Raw genomic sequence first — 16,548 nt, forward strand, 5'->3', positions numbered from 1 at the left:
CAATATCATTCCATTACATTCATGTGCCACAACTTGTTCAGCCATTCCCCAATTGATGGGCATGCCTCAATGTCCAACTCTTTGCCGCCACAAAAAGAGCTGCTGTAAATATTTTTGTACATGTAGGAGCCATGGGTTTTGTTACTGTTTCTTGTCTTAGGTTTGCCTCCCATGAATCTCTGGGTATCTCAGATGGCATTCTTCCTTCTTCGTGACCACTCTCTATAGTATCTAATTTGGGAAATAGAAATCAGCTATCTTATCCCTCCTCTATTCTTTTTAGTTTAAAGTACTTTTTGACTGAATTTACAAACCTGGTGACCTTAGAGATGATCAAGTCTCACTTTCCAGATCTGACAGATGAGGAAACTGAGGCTCAGAGAGGACATGTGACTCTAAAATCTCTTCCAGCTCTAACTCCTATAATGACTGGACCACAGGATCATATAGACCTCAAAGGTAATTCAGAGGCCATTCAATCCCACCCCTTCATATTACCAATGAAGAAATGAGGCTTAGAGAGATTAAGTGACTTGTCATACAGGTAGTTTATGAGGGGGAATCTAGATTAGGTTATCTTTCCAGAGTTAGTGCCTTTTCCTTCATACCATATTGCCTGATGATGGTACCTGCATTTTCTTACCTGAGCTCTAGAGCAGGGCTCTCTACTGAAGACCAATCTTTGGTCTACCTGAGTGCCTCCTAGATATGTCTCCCAAACCTGAACATAGAAAACCAGCATTTCCTGTCCTTGGACCTTCTTTCCCCTTCCCCTTAATGATTCACATATTCTTGTTCCAATCTACTTCCTTCAGAAAACTTGTGGGTGCAGAATCAGGGAGATGCAATTAAGGTTGTTGCATCCTATCTAAACCTAGCTCCAAGGAGCACTTCTGAGAAAAATGTGCCCCAGCCTCCATGATGTGGACCACAGGGATGCAGGCATTTTCTGCAGGCCAGCAGATGACCAGGCTGTGGTTTTCCTGGAATATTCAATCACTTGCACATCATTGCCTTAAAATGTGCCGAGCCAGCCCCTTTCTCCCTCACTCCATGTTTGGGTGAGTCTTTTCACTGAATTTGTTTTGCTTCTGTTCCTCTGTTCAGCCCTGCTCCCTCCCTCCAGGGAGGGGTTTGGGAGAAATTAGGCCTGATGTCTACCCTCAGACTTAAGAATGTGGAGAATTCTCAAAGACAGTGTGGTTTAGACAGGAGGATACCTAAACAAACTGGAGTTTGTGAACTGAAAAAGGATAGCCCTTCATTGGGATTTTAAAAATGTTTTTAAATGCATTAAAAACTTCACAATGTTACAAACAAAACCAATTCTATTGAAATGCAACTATAAAAAAAATTTTTTTAAACAGGTTTTTGAACCTCAAGAGTCCCTGCCCTAAGCAACTGATGAACGACGTAAAATTTATACCTCATGGAATTTAGAATTGGAACTCTTGAGCATTCACCTCTCCTCAAGAGCTTAATGCTTCCTCTCAAGCATCTTAGTCTTTGGGTTCCTACCTACCTTAACTCTAAACCCTTTAGAACCCACTTTCCCCAAATCTGCATGTTAAACTATGCCCAGATTTCCACTTCTCTATCACAGAGTCTTGAATGGAGTGCTTACTCCCCACCCTAGTTCCCAACATTCCTATCCTAGCTAGTGAGAATCATATCCAGAATTGAATTTCCTTTCGTTGATTCCCCCACCTTTTGAAGGATTAAATTATCACTAAAGTACCCTTCAGGTGCTTCAGATCTTCACCAATCTCTTCTTTACTGAGTTCAATGAGCATTCAGTAGGTGCCTACTATGTGTAAGGCACTGTGGGAGGCAATGAGAATGCAAAGATGAAAAGTAACATAGTTCTTGATCTTAAGAATTTGTAACCAAATAGGACACAATCTATAAAAATAAGCACAATGAAGTGTAGACTGTGAGAGAGGTAAATTCCAAGGGCTCTATGAAAATTAGAAGCAGATGATAATACTTTCATTTAGGATAATCATGGAAGGCTTCAAGCAAGAAGTGACAAGAGTTGGGTCTTGAGGGCAAAAATGGAGTTCAATAAATAGAGAAGAGGAAGGAATGCTTTCTAGGTATGGAGAGAGAAGAGGGCCAAATGGGTTAAGATCAAATAAACAATTAATTTCTTTGGAAAATAGTGTGTGAAGGGGAATCATATAGTATTTTTCCATTGTATTCCCTTTCCTCTCATTCCTGAGGCACTCTGATGCAATAGCTCACCCAACTATGCTCTCCCTGGGCAGTTCCCCAAAATATCTCCCAACTCCTTCTTCCTCTCTATGAAACCTCCTATTCCCTCAGTGACCTATTCTTAGCTAGCTATCAGGAAGAAAATAACTTAAACTAAGGTCTGTAAGACTAATAACAGACTGATATGTTACCTTATAAAACATTTTTTAAAAGGATGCTTATGAATCCAAAAGAAAAGAGTACTTTAACCTTATTCTTCCAGTGCTAGCCTGGCTCTGTCTCCCTCTCAGAGTTCTAGGGATATTCCTGAGGGGTTGGGGATATTGTTTCTCTACAGCCTACAGCTCAAGCTTCCATTCTGGTATGGTCTCTTCACTGTTAACTACCAGTGATGAACTTTTCAGTTTCATTTAACCAATTACATTGATCTGCTTTTATAAAGGGATATTTACTTCAAAGATGGAACAAGAACAAAGTTACAAACATTCTTCTCAACACCCGAGGATGCACGCTGTCCATACCACTTCAGTTCCTGGGAGGGTGGAATCAGACTTAACCCAGTTTCTAACCCGGTCTTCTGAGGATGACATCACTTGTCTCTCTGCATCGCCTGCTCCCCACCAGGCATTGCTGCTCCCTGGTGGATATTCCATCTCTGCTATTCCCCACTAGGTGCTGAATCTCCCTCCAAAGGGTTTGCAACAATGTGGTCAGCTCATATTCTGTCTAATATTCAACAGGGATGCTGTGGTTAGTAAACCACTCCCTTAAAGGGGAGGGTTACAGTTTTTATCATTCACTTTCACTCTCCACTGGGGAAGTGTTGTAGTTTATAAGCCTCTCCCTGAAGGGAAAAGTTTACAGCCTTCCTCAGCTGCTTTCTCAGTCAGTGGCTATGAAGTGTTCCTTAGCATAGCTGACAACCAAAGACAGCAGGGGCACACATGCTGTTTCATCTCTTCTTTTTTAAACTAACCTCTATTATATCAGGTCCACTGAGTTCCTCAGTTTAACTCTTATCTGACTTAGGGCCAGAAATTCATTTTAGTTCTTAGGTCTTATTGTATCCCCTCATAAGCAAATATCCCTCAGGCTTAAGCTCCTCGAGTTGAAAAGAAGCTGAGTGATACTGTGCTAAAGAAACTGCCTAACTTCCCCTCTCGTGCTCCTCTGTTCTATGCATATTTGTGTAAGGGTTGAGCTGAACAGAGGCTGAAATGGCTGCTCTCTTTTGTCCAGTTTCCCCTAGGAACAAATCTCTATCTCTTCTATCTCTCTGGCCTCTCTACATATGCATACCTCTTGTCTGTTAATTAGAAGACATAATTCTCACTGACTTTAAAGTCCAATGGCCTAAACAAACCTCTATCTGTTCTATCTTTCTGGCTTCTCTACATGTATAAACTTCATTGTTTGTTAATTAGAATGCGTAATTCTTATTGACTTTAAAACCCAATGGCCTAAACAAAATGGTGCAATGAATCAGTCCTTTTTCTGACCAAGACTTGGATAAATAAGGCAAAATTACTGTCCAAACACTCTAGAGAGCTGTTAAAATTATTTCTTATGCAGAAATCAGATCACTTTTCAGCTCAGAAATTGCCAGTGGCATCTTATTGATTTCTAAATAAAATTCACATTTATTTTCTTGACATTCAGGGTTATCCAAAACCTAGCACCGCCCTAATTTTCCAGCTGCATCTTCTGTTATTCCTGTCCACAAACTGTATACTGCAGCCAAACTAGACTTCTCTCTGTCTCCTCAATATGTCATGTGCCTCCTGGGTCTTTTCTTAAGCAGCTCCTCATTCTTGGCATAGAGAAATATTAAGCTGGAATGCCTGCCCTCCTCCTTCTTGCCTACTGAATTAATAACAGCTTACATGCATATTACATGTTGAGATATGAGAAAAGAGATTGCTTCACTCTTTGTACTTGAGTCACCAGTATGTGGCACAATGCCTGGTCCATAGTAGGTGCTTAATAAATGCTTGTTGTTTCATTGAGAATAGGGATATTTCTTTGGTTGTCTTCACATTCCCAATGTCTAGCACAGTGCCTGGCATCTAGTAGGCACTTAATAAAAGCTTGTTGATGGATTGAAAACAAGGCCTTTCTTCTTTATATTTTAATTGTCTTCAGAGGCCTTCTGGCTATTACTCAGTATCTGTGAAATCCACCCTGAAAAGAAATCTTTCTAAGAAAGGATCCCTTTATATAGGACAGTTTTATGACCCTCCTGGAGACAGGCTTTGCAGGGCTTGGATAGAGAGGAAGCAGGTCCATGAGCCTGAGCTGTGGTTGAAAGTCTGCCTTCAAGATGCTGTGGATTAAGCCTGGAAGTCTATGATAAAAGCTTGGCTCCAATTTATGAATGTGGGAGCATTTTGGAAGCTCACTCAAAAAATTCAAAAAGCATAAACTCATCATTGACTAATAGACATTTCCTCTCTCACAGAAACCTCAGGAATTTTAAAAACTGCTCTGTGGGTGAGAGAACTTGGAAAAATCCAAGTCTGATTTTGCCTTTCCCATGAAGTCCCTGTTACATCAGCTTCTTCTCATTATTAAGTGCTTTTTTTTGCCATGAGCCACAAAAGTCTCCTTGAGCAGCCAAGTGGCTGATTTTATCATTAGGATGGAAACGGTTACTCACTGTCCATTCCTTAGCGTTAGAGAGAATCAAAAATTCACTGGCCTTAGTGGGGCTCTGATGGTTGGGATAATAATGGATCCCTTGTGTCAGCCAGACCCTGTATTATCTTGCAAGAAAGATATACTTTAACTTGGACCTGACCTGAAAGTCTGGAAGATTACTTGAGGCAATTTAACAATCTACTCCAAAAGACAGACAGAATAGATTGAGAGCTGGCAGGGACCCTGGAGGTCATTAAGTCCAAACCACTCATTTTATAAATGAGGAAGCTAAGGCCTAGAGAAATTAATTGACTTGGCTAGGGTCACACAGCTAATTAGTATCTGAGGCAAGATTTGAACCCAGGTCTTCCTAACTCCAGATCCATCATTTTATTCACCATCCCAAACTGTCTTTCAGGCAATACGAACTATTTCAAAATAAATAAATCATCATAGTACTCCAAATGTCCCCTCCACAACGGGCCAAAGCATTGTCTGGAGTTGCCAGAGAGTCGTCCAAAGTAGGAAAAGAACAGATGTTTTATTTAGCATTACTCTTTTTAGGGAAAAAAAATCATATTGCTAGCTTTTGTTTTTACATCGCTTTCATTTCCCATTATATCCCTTGTACTTCTCCACCCAGAGAGCCAACAAAGAATAAAAAAAGGAAAAAAGGGGGAAAGCAGTTGAGGCAAACTAATCACACTGGCCCTCAGTAAAAAGTCTTTCGTTAAGCGCTTACTGAGAGTGAGGCACTATACCAAGCCCTGCAAATACAAAGAAAAGCAAGACTAGTTCCTGCCCTCAACGAGATTACATTGTAAAGAGGAGAAACATGTAAATAACTAGGTACAGATAAGACATGGCCCCAGCTGCTCAGGCAGGGATAGTCCAGGCCCAGGTATTCTGAGGTCTCTAACCCTCTGTCCTGAGATTCCAAACAGGGCTCTGAAGATCCAGGAGGGATGAACCCAGGGAGGTGGAGGCCAGAGCAAGATCCCAAGGTACTCAAAGCAAGACCAAGCAGGGCTGACCGCCTCGCCTAAAAGCACAGCAGGGGACAGAGTCTGGCCCTGGCCCTGGCCCAAAGCCCCAGTCTGGGAATGAAGGCTGGATAGGACAGTAAGTCAAAGAAAACACCCAAAATTATAAAAACAATTGCTGCAGATCCATTTCAAGCACAACCTCAAAAGAAAAAGATGGATTTTCCATAAAGACTACATGAATTTTCATGAATGAAGCCCTGAAACAAGAGATAAAAATGAAATAAACTCTTGAGGAAAGAATTGTAGAACCATAAGTAGATCAGAAGAAAGAGTGGTAAATCTTCCCCAAGAAATGGAATCTCTAAAAACTAGGATAGATCAAAAAGAAATCAGTGACTCCAGGAGACAGCAAGAACGATTTGAACATTGTAAAAAAAAAAAAAAAAGCTTTCAAAGACTTAAGAACTCTGATCAAAGCAACAATCAACCATTTCTCCAGAAGACCTACAACGATGCATGTTATCCATGTCCTGAGAAGACAATAGTGGACACAAGGCGCAGATGTATAAAATTTTGTATGTGGCCTTTGTGTGCACTCATTTTGCTTGACTACGTTTATCTGTTATAAAGGGGTTTCCCCCTTTCTTTCTCTGGGTTAAAAGGGTAGGGAGTACGGGAAGAGGAAGTAATAGTACTAGTAGTAGTAAGGTCAAAAAGAAAAAAAAGAGGGCCACTGGGATATTTTTTTAAAAACACACAGATGAGAACAGAAAGAAGCACAGAAAAGCTGGATAGTTTTGAAAGTAATATGTGGAATTTATTATATACTTTTTTTTGGAAAGCAAGTGGTCTGAAATGAAGATTCATTTTTTCATATGGAGTCTTTTTCTTTGTTTATTTTCTTCCATGTATAGAAATAATCTCTTTTCTTGGAGTTTAAATTCAGAATTTTTAAAAATTGAAGAGATATACCCCAAAGTTATAAGGGAATCTTAGAAGGGGAAAGCACTAGCAGCACAGGGAGAGGCTTTCTGCTAAAAGTAGGATTTTAGCAAAGACCTGAAGGAATCCAGGGAAGCCAAGAGGAAATTCAAGGAGGGAGAGCATTCCAGACATGCTGCATAGCCAGGGCAAAAGCATGGAGGTGGGAGATTGTGTTGTCTATGTGTGAGGAATGGTACAGAGGCCAGTGTAGTGGGATCACAGAGTGTGTGGACGAGAGTAAAGTGTAAGAAGACTGGAAAGGTCTAAAAGGAATAGAATAGGAAGAGCTTTAAATGCCAGAGAACTTTATAAAGTCCCAGAGGTAAAAGAAAACCACTGGAGTTTATTGAGCAAGGCCTTGACAATGTGGGCAGATGAGTGAAAGCTGTATTGGAGAGGAGAGAAATTCGAGGAAGCACAGCCGTGCAGAAGGCCATTGCAGTATTCCAGGCATGAGGTGATGAGAACTTGGACTAGTCTGTGTGCTGAATAAGTGGATAGAAGGGAATTGTGGGGGAGGATCAATGCAACCTGATTTGGCAGTGTATTCAATCTGTTGGGTGAGTGTGAGTGAGGCATCAAGAATGACAGCAAACCTGGGCGACTGGATTTGACAGTAATAGGGAAGTCTGGAAGAGGGAATGGTTCAGGGAGAAAGATAAGGAGTTCTGTTTCGGAAGTACTGAGTTTGAGGTACCTATGGGATAACTAGTTTTAAATGTACGAAAGTCAACCGGTGATGCCGAACGAGAGCCGGGGAGAAAGACTAGGTTTGGATGGATGGATCTGGGAATCATCTGCATAGAGATGATCATGGAACCCAGAAGAGCTGATGAGATCACCAGGTGAGACAGCGTAGATGAAAAGAAGATGAGAAACAGCATATGCAGTGAACCACATCCACGGCCCCCCACCTTTGCGAAGGAGGAAGGGAGACGCATGCTCCCGTCTCTTCCGGGGCCAAGTGTGGGGCGTTACGTTTCAGCTTGTTCCTCTTGTTGTTTCTCTCATTGGCACTGGCATAGACCTCGTCCAGATGGTGGTCCTGGTTCTGCTTCCTTCGCTCTTGGTTTTCCCCTCCTTGGAGGTCCTGAAGCAGAGACTGACTGACTACTCGCCGGGCAGGTCATAGTGGGGATTCCTTTTGTGTACAGGTTGGACTGGAGAGCCACTGAGGTCCCTGCTCACTCTCCAGTTCTATAATTCATATAACTTTGCTCCCTGGGAACGTTTTATTGACTCTTTTGTTTTCACGTCTCTTCTTTCCCTTCCTCCTCTCCTAGAGAGCAGCTAGGGGGTGTAGTAGATAAAGTGCAGGGCTCATCAGGAAGACCTGAATTCAAATCAAGTCACTTAACACCTGTCTGCCTCAATTTCCTCATCTGTAAAATGGGGATAATAGCAGCATCTACCTCCCAGGGTTGTTGTGAGGATCCAATGAGAAAATAATTGTAAAATGCTTAGCACAGTGCCTGACACATGGTAGGCACTATATAATTGTTAGCTATCATCATCATCATCATTATATTCCTTGTAATGAAGAATTTTTAAAAATAAAAAATAGTTCAGCAAATCTAATCAACATATTAAAAAATTGGACATTATATTCATTGCTACACGTCTATAGCCCCACCCCCCTGCAAGGGAAAGGGAGGGTTGTCTTCTCCTCTCACTTATTTGGGGCCAAGCTTAGTCATAATAATTTTGTAGCTTTCACTTTCAATTGTTTCCTTGTTATTCTTTCCACTTACAATGTTGTCATCATTGTATATGTCGCTTTCCTGGTTCTGTTTCCTTCACTTTCCATCAGTTCAGATAAGTCTTTGACCTAAGATCCTAAAGAAACAAGCTTCCTGTTCAACCAAAGAGTCCTTGAAATCAGGGATGAATTCTCTGCCCACTTTTCACTGGGACAGAGACCAAATTACATTGTAGGCACTACTATCACCATTTACGACATGGAACTGGATTTCATTCACACCACTTAAATTGAGAGCAGGAAGAGGATGTGATGGCAGCATATTTGAGCTTCATCTCATGAGGGTCGTGCTTTAAAGCCCTGACGAGGAGGTGTAAATGTTTACTGTTGCTACGGCTATATTTGATTCTGAAAGAAAAGAAAGAAATAGGAAAAAAGTTAATACTCCCCTCTGCCATTGTGATGTCTCTCTGCCACTTCTCTTTTCTTCATGTCCTCCTTAGGCAAATGAATCAAGCCCTCCAATGAAGAAATGATCCAAGTGCAGAAAATCCTCAGCGTTGGAGGGTGTGTAGCTTCCTTCCTTCTTTAATTCTGGGAGATTTGCCTCTGACCAGATTCTTTCCAGTGTGGAGATGAGATGGTTTCTAATATAAAGGAGTGAAAGACTACCCTTGCCTAATAAAGGCTAGCAAATGGGGATAATGAGAAAGACTGGGCTTGGTCTATCCATGATGCCACAACCTGGCTTCTCACCCAGCCTTGCAGATGGATGGGAAGTGAAGTTTCTAGCCCCCATCTGTTTTTATCAGTGTCTCTGTCACCTCCGAAATCCTCTGTGCTGCTAGAGCCGATTGGACCCAAAGTGGAGACCTCCAGGACTTGGAAAGCACTCCATGGTCCTTCGGCTCCCAAGAGCCGGGGGAAGATAATATGATAGCACTGTGTGAACAATAATGATAAAATAATCCTAAAAGCTGGCCCACAGAAGGCAAAATGATGGTAAAACTCAAGTTCCTTCCAGTAGTTAGAACTTGAAAATAATTTTTTTTTTTTTGCTTCTGCCACTGGAATGACTCAGCAGGTCTCCAGGCTTTGCAGTCTATGCCAAGGAGCAAAGTTAACATCTAAACTTCCTTGTGCAGAATCGACCACAAACAGACATTTATGGCCAGTTGGGAGGAGCATTGGGCCAGCATGAGAAAAGCCACAGAAACAGACCACAAATCGGAGAACCATCCCCTAGAATGTTTCCCCAGCCGGCAGCCAATCAGTGCTAATTGATGCTGATAGAAAACATCTTCTTGAATTCCTAGTGGTGAATGTGTTCAAGGGAGACCAAACAAGAGTGCTTGTAAAACAATAAATGGATTCAAGGTCTCGGAAAATTGGGCCTTGTGAAAGGATGCCATTTTAGAAATGAAGGACACCGTGCTTGCATCAGCTCCAATGCTCAAAAAAACTTTTCCCTCCATAATTTTATATTATAGACAATCATCAATAAAACTAATATTGAATTGATAATTAGGTAGTATGGATTGGACCAGGAATTTCTTCAGTGAATTATGAATGAGAAAACTCCCTCTACCAATGCTAGTTGGCACCTGCTGTGGAGGCTCTAACAGTTATGTGACTTGCCCAGGATCACGTAGCCAGAATGTGGCAGACCCAGGACATGATTCCAGGGTGACTCTCTGCTCACAGTCATGTAACCCTTCAACACTGAAAGAAACAATATACAAGATGGCATCACTCTCTCTCTCTCTTCTCTGTCTTTCTCTTCTTTTCTCTCTCTTCTCTTTCTCTCCTCTCTTCTCTGTCTCTCTCTCCAAACATTTGTTATTTATTAGCATTCAACATTTTAATAAGATTAATGCCGAAGAGAAGAGCCTGTAACTTAAATCCAGATAAAAATCAATATTCTTTAGGTGTCATCAGGTAAAAATGCTATTGGCTATAGAAATCTCCTTTCTCCCTGTATGTGAATAAGAGCTCACCATACTATACCACCTTAAAGGCGAAAAAGCACTTACTTTATGATAGACCTCTGGGAAAAGTGGTACAAAGATAAGGTGCTCAGTGGATAGAGCACTGGGCTTGGAATCAAGAAGACCTGAGTTTAAATTCAGCCTCAGATACTTCCTACTTGTGTGACCCTGGGCAAGTCAATTAACTTCTCTTAGCCTTGGTTTCCTCATCTATAAAATGGGGATAATAACCGTACCTCCTTCCCAGGGTTATCACGAGAATCAAATGAAACTAAAATATATAAAGTTCTTTATAAGGCTTAAAGCATTACGTAGACACATTATTATTATACAGTTGTGTTTTCAAAGACTATATCAGCAGAATACAAAGTCTGTTTACCTGCCAGAAGGTCTTTGAACATGGTGCCTGTGATGGACTGTTTGTGTTTTTCCGAGGACCAGCCTAGCCAGATGGGGAGTGGTCCATCACCAGTAAGGTGAGGAGTTGTGGAGGATTCTTTGGCCATCAGAATCTATGGTGCAAAGGGGTCAGTATCTACACTGTAGGAAGCAAAGCCATTCAAGAATTGTAGAACAGAGGCTTGAGGAGGAGGTATCTTGTTAAGTGACTTGCTAAGATCACATAGCTAGTGAGCAATGGAGTCTGTGACCCGAACTGGCTTCTTCTATCTAACACTCTAAAACATGACTTTCCAATGCCAATCTAGTGAATGACATGCTAACAGCTCTTCTGAAGAAACACATGGGAGGCAGCAGGGGGCTCAGTGATGGGGAGTCAGGAAGAGCTGAGTTCAAACCCTGCCTCAGATACTCCCTACTTGTTTGACTCTGGACAAGTCATTTAACTTTTCTCAGGCTCAGTTTCCTAACTGAAAAAAAAATGAGGATAATAATAACACCTTCCTCCTAGTGTTGGTGTGAGAATCAATGATATGTAAAGCACTTTGCAAACCTTAAATACTATAAATAAATATAATATTAATCAATTAATATAATATATAAATATAATATAAATACAACTATAAATAAATATAATATTAATTGATGACTATAGTATATAAATATAATATAAATGCAACTATAAATATCTTAATATAATATGTAGATATAAATATAATGACTTTAATAAATATATCAAATGAATGCTTTAAATGCTAACCACATGCGAAGGCACTTTAAAGTGCTCATGATAGATATCATGCTAATATGGCTATGTCTGCCCTTTACAGCTTGGCACGATGGAGTGGGGGGAATCCCATTGACTCTGAGTCAGAGGAACCAGACTGAATCCCACCTCCCAACTTCCTGACTCCTGACCTGGGACAAGTCATATCCTTTCCACGGGCCTCAGTTCCCTCAACTGTGAATTAAGAGGGTTGGACTAGATGATCTCTGAGGCCCTTTGGAGCCCTAATCTATAAGCCTCTAAAGGAGTTTTCCAAGGTGCAGAGAGAGGGTTTAAGGCACTTACACATAGCCACATAGCTAATTAATATCAGAGGTGAAATTTGAACCCAGGTACAGAACTTTGGCTATTGATAAATAGCAACTATTTATTAAGATGCATGAGTGAAAAGAGTAACCAGAATAAATTGTTACCTGGAACGTCTCATCAGAACCATTAAGGAGGATCTAAAAACGTACGACTTTTGTTTTCTTTATTAAGAATTCTTTGTCTTCCATATCACCCTAACTAATGAACTCACTGCGTTCTTTGATCAATGCTTTTTCCCACTAAGGATCCCAGAGTTAGACTGAGTCTTCCCAACTCCCAAGCATCTCTATTCTTTCTTCTTGCTGCCTCTCATGACAGATACAAATCATTTGGGGGAGGAGGGGAGAAATCATTTATCCAGAAAAGGACAAGTCTAATTATTTTGCTTTAAGGGATGTTTTCCTGTGCTTTGATGCTGGAAGGGTAAATGAGAGTCCTCTTCCACTCCTCAGCGGGGAGCGAATGTCTGGACAGATAATGTGGGTGTTCACTTGATCCCCCCTGTGAATTCTCCACGAAGTTATTCTTTGGGAAAGTGTGGATAGTGGCTTGTAACATGCTTTACTTATAAAGAACTATCCCCATCTGCTGGCTAGACCTAGGAATTAAATGAGTGTTGGCCTTCAGGAATGCTTTATTTGGGGGCTGCGTTGGCATTTGAGCAAAGCTCATATTTTCCCCACATCTCCCTCCCCTCAAAGGTTATCCTAAAAGCTAGTTCCTAATGGCACCTTGTGAGCGAGTCCTGCTTCATCTCACGCCAGTTATTAGCAGTCTTGCCTTCTTGAAATGGTTTGAGGTAAGGGTTTGTAGTACAGATGTGTGGATGGATAGGTTGTGTCTTCCCAGGACAATGAAAGCCCTCGGAGGGGAGGAACAATTTCCTTTGATCTTTGTGTCTCGGGCACCTAGCATGGGTCTTTGCACATAAAGTTTTGTTGACTGAAAACTGCCTCATTGGTTATATGGGTAAACAGAAGCCAAAGTTTGGAGTTGGGTTTGCCACAGGAAAATAGGACAAGAGCTCCCCCTCTTGCGTTGTTTGGGTATTCTTCTCTCCAGCCATAGACTGGGTAAATCTTAGAAGACACACTTCATGTCTTTGTTTCATAAAGCCCAAAGGATAGTCACATGTGGTAACCAATCAGATAACATATGCAAACTAGAATGTTCTGGAGCCAGCTTCTTAACCTGAGATCCACAGGAATCTGTGGACAGATTTCAAAGGGCTTGTGAAATTGGTTGGGAAAAGAAATCCATTCCTGTTTTCACTAAGCTTTAACTTCAGCATTTCCTTCATTTATTTAAAAAAGTAATTCTGAGATGGGGTCCAGAGGCTTCACCAGACTGCTAACTGGCTCCAGGACACACTGGGGTGTGGTGGAAAAAAACATCTCTGGATCTAGAGTTAAAGGATTTGTATTAAATGCCAAGCTCTACTGTTTATCAGTTGTGTGGCCTCAAGCAACTTATTTCCTATATCTAGGCCTCAGTTTTTTCATCTGCAAAGGTTCTCCCAGCTCTCATTATGGAAGCCCATGATCTGTTTATAGGTGGTAATCATGATGGGATTTGAGAACCAGTGCTAGTGAGTAGGAGGGAAGGGCTAAGGGAAGCTGGAGCCATCTTGAATCTCAGGGAAGCACCAGTTAATCTCTTCTGGGACCAGGATTGTCAACACTCTAAGGTGGGCACAAAAAAGGCCTTCTCAAGGCAGACTGTCTCATAAATGATCTGTTGGAATCAACATGGGTCTTCCTGCTCCTTGTCTCTTTAGCTAGAGTGGTCTCCAGGATAATTACTAGTGGCCTATGGCTTTGGGTGCTTACAGTTGTTGTGTGGACTAGGTGACTAGAGTTGGATCAGAGAATTGTTCTGTGGGGGACGAAGGCATTGCTAGCAACTGGGGTTGTGAAAGATTTGGGATTCTCATGCTGGGACCACCCTACTCCCCATTCCATCTCTCTCTCTCTCTCCATAAAGTATATATACATGTAAAACATATACAAATATAATATATACATATGTTCTATATCTTGTTCTTTTTTAAAAAATACTTTATTTTTCCCCAATTACATGTAAAAACAATTTTTAACATTTGTTGGGTTTTTTTTTCAGATTTGAGTTCCAAATTCTATCCCTCCTTCCCTTCCCTACCCCTCTCTGAGACAGCAGTAAGCAATCTGATATAGGTTATGCCTGTACAATCATGTAAGACATTTCCATATTAGTCATTTTGTACAAGAAGAAGAAAGGAAGGAGGGAAAGGAAGGAAGGAAGGAAGAAAAGTGAAACACAGTATGCTTCAGTCTGTATTCAGACATCGGTTCTTTCTCAGGAGGTGGATAGCATTTTTCAGCATGAGTCCTTTGGGATTGTCTTGGATCTTGGATCTTGGATCATTGAGAACAGTGAAGTCATTCATAATCCTTCATTGTACAATATTGCTATTATTGTGTACAGTGTTTTCCTGATTCTGCTCACTTCACTTTGTAACAGTTCAGATAAGTCTTTATAGGTTTTTCTGAGATCATCCTTCTTGTCATTTCTTATAGCATAATAATATTTCATTACAATCACATATCACAACTTGTTTAGCCATTTCCCAATTAATGGGCATCTCTTCAATTTCCAATTCTTTGCCACCACAAAAAGAGCTGCTATAAATATTTTAGTACAAATACGTCCTTTTACGTTTTTTTTTAAATGTTTTTGGGATGTAGACCTAACAGTGATATTGCTGGATCAAAGGGTATGTGAAGTTTCATAGCCCTTTGGGCATAGTTCCAAATTGCTCTCCAGAATGGTTGGATCATTTCACAACTCCACCAACAGTTATGACCTCTGCTTTCAAAAAGACAACTGAGATCAACGCTAGGACTAGAGTGAGGAGAGATAAGGCCAATGAGGAGGCTGGTACAGTAATCTAAGGGAGAGGCCATTAAGGCCAGTAAATGAAGAGAAAGGGTTGGATGAGAAACCCCAAAGAGATCAAAGATGGACAGAAAGGTCCTGGATAGACCAAAATCTTCCTAGCAGCACTTTTAGGGTAGGAAAAGGCTAGAAAAAGAATCAGTCTCCTTTGCTTTAGGAATGGCTAAACAACATACAGTATGTGAATGTAAGACCAAATCACAGAAAAAGCATTGATTAACTATTTACTTGGAGCCTAGGTAAAAAGGAATAATGGAATATTAGTGTACTCTGAAAAAGAGACACGTATAAAGAACTCAGTAAAGCAGGAAGATTGGTCTGAATTGATATGAGCAAAGAAAATGAGACTAGGAAAACAATTTAGACAATGACTACAGCAACATAAATGAAAAAGGCAGTAAGACCAATGTCCTGTAATTCAAATGACCAATCTTGGCTCCAGAGAAAAGGCAAGAGACTCTAAAGCCTTCTGAGTGAGTGGGTGTTACTTTGTTTCAGAGTTGGGGGAGCTTTGTCTGCTGTCAGAATTGGTGGGAATATTGATTGATTGGTTTGGCTTAAATCGCTGATTTTTGTTTTTTGCTTTTGTTTTTTAATTTTAAGGGAAGGCTCACTGAGAAAGGTACGTGCAGAAATGACTACAACATAGAAACAAAATATTAATAAAACTTTTAAGAAAAGATCGATGAAGACGAAAAAATAACAGTTCACACTTAGAGAGAGCTGCAGAGCTTGGGAGTGTCGGGTGGCTGTGGCCACGGCAAGGACTGCTTGCGGTCTGACGTTTAGAAGTCTGTTATCTGTGGCTCTGTATACTTCCTTTTGGGAAGCTCCAGAGACATTTTCAAATCCACGAAAACGGACTCTGAGAGTGGAACGACCCCCTTTTGCCACATTTGCCTCAACTGATCTTCCGACTGACAACTTTTGGCCTCTCCACTTCTTATAATCACACTCCCTAAGAAAATAGTTATTAAAAATCAACCTGAAGGAAATATTAAAGATTTGTCGCTGTAGGAATTAAAATTCTTGGCTCTAGGAACGTCTTGCAAGTTGGAATGGTAGCATCGAAGCATTGGCATTTTTTTTCATTCCTCAAAGATTTTTTCCAAAAAAATTTCTAAGGAAAAACAAGTCCCCATTGGTTTGAAACAAGGATGGCTTTGTGACAAGTCTACTCAAAGCCTCCAACAGCAAATGGCATTGTCTGGATGCTCCTTGGACCCACGACGAGGACAGCGCAAATGCTGGGTTTGTTCCAGGAGTAATATTCTAAAGAGAAGCCTTCTTCAGAGAAAAGGCCCTGTCCATTCAGTCTTCTAGTTGGTAGTTGGTGATGACCTTTCACCTTTCTGAGGGCAGCTCAATCCAAAATGACTTTTCTCTTTTTAGGAAAGAGACGTCTTTCTGTCTCTCTTTTGTGTGTGTGTGTGTTCGGGATTTGGAGACAAAGAGCTCATTTCACAGCTCGGAGCTTTGCCTGTTAGGTTGATAGTGTCCCTTTAAATCCTGGCTCTGTGCAGCTGTGTTTTCTAAAAGGCCGGGCACGGGAGAGCTGTCAATGGGCCATTTCACCACTAAGCACTGGGAACCTTGTCATAATCCCAACAC

This window comes from Vombatus ursinus, unplaced genomic scaffold (assembly GCF_900497805.2).
Source record: "Vombatus ursinus unplaced genomic scaffold, bare-nosed wombat genome assembly UNPS02014810.1, whole genome shotgun sequence".
Lineage (NCBI taxonomy): Eukaryota > Metazoa > Chordata > Mammalia > Diprotodontia > Vombatidae > Vombatus > Vombatus ursinus.